The 5,950-nt window shown below is 39.9% G+C and overlaps 1 long non-coding RNA gene across 1 annotated transcript; it reads right to left on the bottom strand.

Annotated features, from left to right (window-relative positions):
* Positions 1-374: 374 nt before the first annotated feature.
* LOC119197705 (uncharacterized) lies at positions 375-1,130 on the bottom strand. The gene is made up of 3 exons (XR_009956618.1): positions 998-1,130; positions 693-762; positions 375-487 (listed from the first exon to the last, which is right to left on the bottom strand). It is a non-coding gene; the product is annotated as an uncharacterized LOC119197705 (long non-coding RNA).
* Between the last annotated feature and the right edge of the window lie 4,820 nt (positions 1,131-5,950).

Genomic DNA, 5,950 nt, shown 5'->3' with positions numbered 1-5,950 from the left:
TGGAATGAGCCAGTTTTGAGACCTGCATTTCATGTGAAAGTCTGTTATACAAAACAGACACAAAAGACATTTTTTACAGCCTTATATGTTTAAGGCTTAAGAACTGGCCAAATTACCTGGTGGCCCTCACAGAAATTACTGTCTAACTCATGCATACAGTATCTGATACTCCCAGAAATACACGGTCGTGTCAACCAGAGTCCTGCCAATAGCCTTGATGTGCATGAATGTGTGAGTGTCCAATGTTACTAGTTTTCCCCCCCTCATTTTTGTACTCCAATACTTGATACGTAATACTAATTTAGATACCTCTGAACAAATTCCAGCGTTGTGGCGGCTTCCGCCTGATACTCTATGTTGAAGACGTAAAAACTGGCGAACAAGACAGCGAGGGCAGTTGGGAAATCTGGTATGGGTGGTGAATGTGCGATCACAATACGGCCTTCTATCGACAGCATCCACCGGTTCGCAGACCATGCGGTTTCTCCTGCAAAAAACAAAACAAGAAATTCAATATGTCTGACGGTGTTTCAATAAGGTTTACATTCTTCTAAATTTTTATCCTGTGTGTAATTGAAAATAAGACCCAATGAATCATTAAATTTGTACTATTTAAGAGTTATCTGTATATTATGTATGTCTACCTAATTGTATTTATCTTTCTCAGACATTTTATTTAATAAGAGTTTTACCTAACACAATGAGCCTCGGGGTGGTGGGAAGTGAGCATTCCATCTCGGCATCAGCAGGCGTCGTTGTTGCCTGCAAATATTTCAATCTAGAATTTAGTTTAGGTTTTAATTATGGCCAACAAGCAATAAATAAAAAAATGTAATGTACAGTTCATGAACGTGCAGAACGATGCAATCGTGTATACCAAAAAATGATTTACTACATTGCATAGACCCCAGATTTCTCCCTATTTTGGCCTACTGTACAAGACAAAAAAAATGAATTGTAAGCAGGTAAAAAATTACATATACATATGAAAACTTACATCAGCTAGGACAAAAAGGCCATCGTCTGCTTCCTTGAAATATGCCATCATGACCAGCATCGCGGCAAGACCATCCGTGCCCTCTCTATCCTCCTTCAAGGCTTCTTTAAGAACAGTTTTAATGTCCTTACTCCACTTCATCATCTGACCACTGAAGAACTCCAGGAGCCTCTTCCCCTTTTTGTCCAAATCTTCATTCAGTCTGGTGTACAGTTCAACACCAGTGAGAGTGGTGAAGTGGGAAAGTAAAAACTTCCAAGACTGGAAAAATGGCCACCGCTTGCTTAAGTCCAGAATAGTGGGGGATGGGCTTGCATTTATGTCTTCTCTTTGTTTTATATATGTGATTGCCATTAGCTCCTCTACTCTCCCTCTCTCACTTGCTCTTAGCCCCTCTTGATTGAATATTTCCACCATTTCTTTCCTCTTTTCTTCAAGTGAGGCTGATGTTTCTCCCTCTGGGTTCTCCTGTGGCTGCCAGCTAACACACCCATAACTATCAATTCTGGCACATTTGGCAACTGCCGGCTGGTCATCATCACTGGTCTGAGAGCACCTGGGCTTCCTGAGACGGGAGAGGGTGTTGCCTCTGTTGACATACTCAACTCTGGTCTTGAGCTGATTCAGTAAACTGAAGTATCCGCATCCAATTATTTCTCCCTCATCAGTTTTATCTAAAAAGCTCACAGGATATTTCTGGGTTATACCTTTTGCTACTGCTGTGCAGTCTTTTCTTGTGGGGTTCAAGCAGTGTTCTCTCATGGAATCGACGATGACTTTCACCATGTGTCTGCGATCTTCTACCTCTGGTCTATTATTATTGTCGATGGCTCTTCTGAGAGTGGGCCTCATTTTGTCCCATGGCACCACAAAAGTGTCCAACCAAATGCTGTTCTCCTGTGAACTGGTAAAATACGAAATGCTGGAGGAAGCACTATTTTCGGTCTCAGGTAAAGATGTGGCCATGGTTGATGTTGTTTGATCTGGATACAAAAACAAAAGCGAGAAGAATATTTGCAACTATGCTGCAAGCTTATTGGAATCATTTGAGCAACAAACAACTTAAACATGTACATACATAGCAGAGCAAAATAAGCCACTACATCGAAATGCTTACCCCTTTTGCAGCCATTAATGATTTTTCTGCACTGAATCGGTGTTAGAAGATGTCCAATGTCTCCCTCCGTGATGAACTGAAGATCATCTGGTGTTTCCACTCCAAACTTGGACACCAACTCAACAACAACCGCCTTCAGTCTCTCACCATCTAGTTGTGGCAGCACTGCCTTTATCACATTCTCAATTGAATCCATTTATTCGTCTTTTACATGTAACACACAGAATGGTGAAGAGCAATCAAGTGAAGACCAAAGTTATTGTATTCATTCAATGGGTAGTAATCAGCAAGACTCTGAATGGTCAGACACTCATAATGAGCAGAATTAGGGATTTGTAGACAGTACACACCAAGATCCACGACAGGCACTGAACGATACAGCTCTAGAACAAAATGCACACTCGACTGATTGATCAGGATGAGCACAATTTTTCCAAAGGTGTAGCCAATATCATTTTGGGACACTACAACTGCCATGCCTCTTTTGTACAGTGTACCTTTAAATGTTACAGATGGTGTTTCAATAGTGTCTTCTGGACGAAGGTCTTTGAGCCTGACAGCCCTCTGAATGCCAATCTGGTATAGTTGGTCATCAAACTTAGTTGCTTCCCCTATTTGAAGCAATGGAGGAAACAAGCTGCCGGAGTGTAAATATGCTTGTAGCAACTGGTGTCTTTCAGCTAAAGTACTGCAGAGGTTTTTAAAGTTATGCAGTTTCCTAGCACACTGCTTAAAATAGCTGTGCTTGCTTTCAAAGCGCAATGTCCACAATCTAATAAGTGGACCAAAATGAAGGATGAGCTCAGGGTAGTGCACAAGGTAGTGGTGTTTGGCTTTTAGCAACTTTCCTGGAAACAAAGTGCTTCTTTGATGGAGGTATTCCTCAATAAGAATCTTGAGATATGCCACTTGGTTGGTATGGATCTTGGGTGCACAGATCAGATCAACAACCTCCCTTAGCTTTAGCAATAACTCCCAAACATCACCTTCAGGTGCAGTTTTGATCCTGTCCCCAATCATTACAGGAAGGAGACGCAAGAGGCACCAGTTTTGAGCAGCATGCCCACCCAGCTTTTCCCCATTCGGGCTAACCTCACATGGTTTGTTGTTAGCATCACTGCCTTTGAATGGAAAGTTTGAAATGATCCTGTTTAGCTGGCAATAGGTGAACCTTTTCTCAACTGTCACCAAGTGCTTGATGTATAGAGCAAGATCAACAGAAACAATTCCTTCAAACAGGTCATGACCCAAACAGGGAGGGAGGCCAGGCTGGCAAACATGATAATACTTCAGCTGATTGAAAACTGAGTCAAACTTAACCCCACCAGTCATTTCCTGATTTAATGACGCTTGTCTCACCAAGGTGTTGTAAGTTTCTACAGATCTGACAGGGCCTGATTTTGTAGGTGTTTGCTTGAAGGTATCACGGTCTATTAGGCAATACCTGCAAAAATATTTGCTTTTACTAAAGTTCTCCGTAAAACCTCCAATGCAGTGGGACCCTAGATTGTCCCCAGTTATAGCAACTACAGTGGCCTTGACAATGTTCCCATCAGGGCCATGAATTCCGGTTTCTTCCATTTCTTTTAAGTCATTAATTAGATTAAAGAAGATCTTTTCTTGGCCAAAGAATTTGAAGTCCTCTTCCCTGCATAAAAGGACTAGCTGCATTGGATCAATGGAAGACCTGTTGTGTGCTGCAATCTCCGCCAGGGTCATATAAACAGCTAAGATCTTGTGTTTCTTTCTTCCAGATCCAAGGGGGTTGGCAACCTCAAATGAATCTTGATACAAGATTATTGATATCGAAGATGGGGATTCCTGTAACAATTTATTGTTTTTGAGGTTTTTACCATCTCTTAGGTCTTCCAACACTCCAGGAGATGGTGCTGTGTCAGATTTTGCTTGGAGATATTGGTCTTGAACTACATTCTGACCAAGTAGTGCCTTCAGTGTATCTTTAATGGAAACATACTGGCAAAATCTCTCTTTTCCATTAGCATCAATACCCAGGTACATTGTGGTTGGCTCAACATAGTTGAATTTACTCTTGAAGAGAGTTTTTCGCGTTTGGTCACTTCGAAGTACACCCTCATTGCACATTTTCAGGAGGTCATTTTTTAGGAGTTTATCAATAAGATCTTTTATATCATTCTCAGGCACATTTAGCATTGTTAAGTCTTCATGCAATTTAGACAAAAGATGGGCTGTGCTGTAACTGTGTACTTCCTGGAACTCTACAATTAACTTCTGAATAACACTGGCTGGTAGAAGCATTTTAGCCTGCATTTTGAGATAAAATAACGCAAGACTGTTCATGAAGTCATTCTCATCTACTTGATTACTTGCGTTATCATTTCCATCATTCAATTCCTCCATTCTATCATTTTCATCACCATCCAATAATCTATGAGACGCTTGGCTCACTTCACCATTTAATGAACCAACAGTGGCAGTACTTAAGTTGCAGGGAGATTTTGTTTTATGTTTACGGGTCAAGTGCGAGGAGAAGGATGAACAGACATTAAATATATTCAAACAGTTCTTATAGGGGCACCTCACTTGATTCCCATCTTTGATGTGGAGCTTAAGATGCTCACACAGGGTTGAAATGTTCACTGACACGTAACCGCAACCCTCAATTTGGCATTCCAAAGCATCATTTTCCACTTGTGTTTTTCTCACTGGTTTACCATTGACTGTGTGCCCATGGAATCGATACATGTGCTTTTTAATTGCACTGACTGTTGCAAAAGCAGTTGGACATTCTGCATCTCCACACGGAAATCTATTATTTGCTAGATTCCTGTGAATTTTAACATGTAAAATGAATGCAGAAATTGATGCTGCACTGAATTTACAAACCTTACATGAGTATGGCATTTGGACAAGTTAACAGAAGATTGCTAAAGGCAAACACAATTTAGAAACGGTTGGAAGTAAAAAACATTTTTGCTAACAAAAAACACAAATAAATTACTGAACTGATTATTAACGCTAGATTTAGTCAGGACAGAGCATGTTCAGGAAAGCATTTAACTTACAGGCAAATATCTTGTCTTTTCAGATCCAGTCCTTCAATGTTCTCCCACTCGTTATTTGTTAAAAAAAGTGGCATGAAAATTTAACCAGAAGATTTAACCAGCACAAATCCCGTAACTCAATTTAGTACGCTAGTTGTGCAGGGTAACTTGTTTTTCCACTCCAGTACTGTTGTGCTGAGCTGTACGACCATCCTATCCATTGAAATCACTCAGAATGAGCGCAGCTGTGTCAAAAAGAGAGGAAACGAGTGCAAACGAATACTCCACCTCAAGTTCTAACAATCGTCTTGATTCAATGAAGTTGCAGTTGAGAGCTTTACCATCTAAACTTACCTACTTGCATAATGTGGTATATATGGTGAAATTTGTAATGAAATACCATCATATGTTAAATAAATAAATACACAGTACACTACTTGGTGTTCTGACTTTCTACAGTAATTTTTAGGTAACTGTGTTTCTCACATTTTTAATGACTGTGACTATTTGGTTACTGTGTTTTTTTACAGTACACAAATAGTTAATTTGATATTATACAGTACGTAATGTGTTGCTGTGATTTACAACAGTAATTCTTACTTACTGTGATTTACTACAGTACCTTTTTGGCTACTGTGTTATTCTAGAGTACTTTTTTATTTGCTGTGTTTTATACAGTACGCAATGTGTTGCTGTGATTTACAACAGTAATTCTTACTTACTGTGATTTACTACAGTACCTTTTTGGCTACTGTGTTATTCTAGAGTACTTTTTTATTTGCTGTGTTTTATACAGTACGCAATGTGTTGCTG

Source organism: Pungitius pungitius, chromosome 1 (assembly GCF_949316345.1).
Source record: "Pungitius pungitius chromosome 1, fPunPun2.1, whole genome shotgun sequence".
NCBI lineage: Eukaryota > Metazoa > Chordata > Actinopteri > Perciformes > Gasterosteidae > Pungitius > Pungitius pungitius.
The sequence above is the reverse complement of the archived record's forward strand: the minus strand, read 5'-3'. Positions and strand labels throughout refer to the sequence as shown.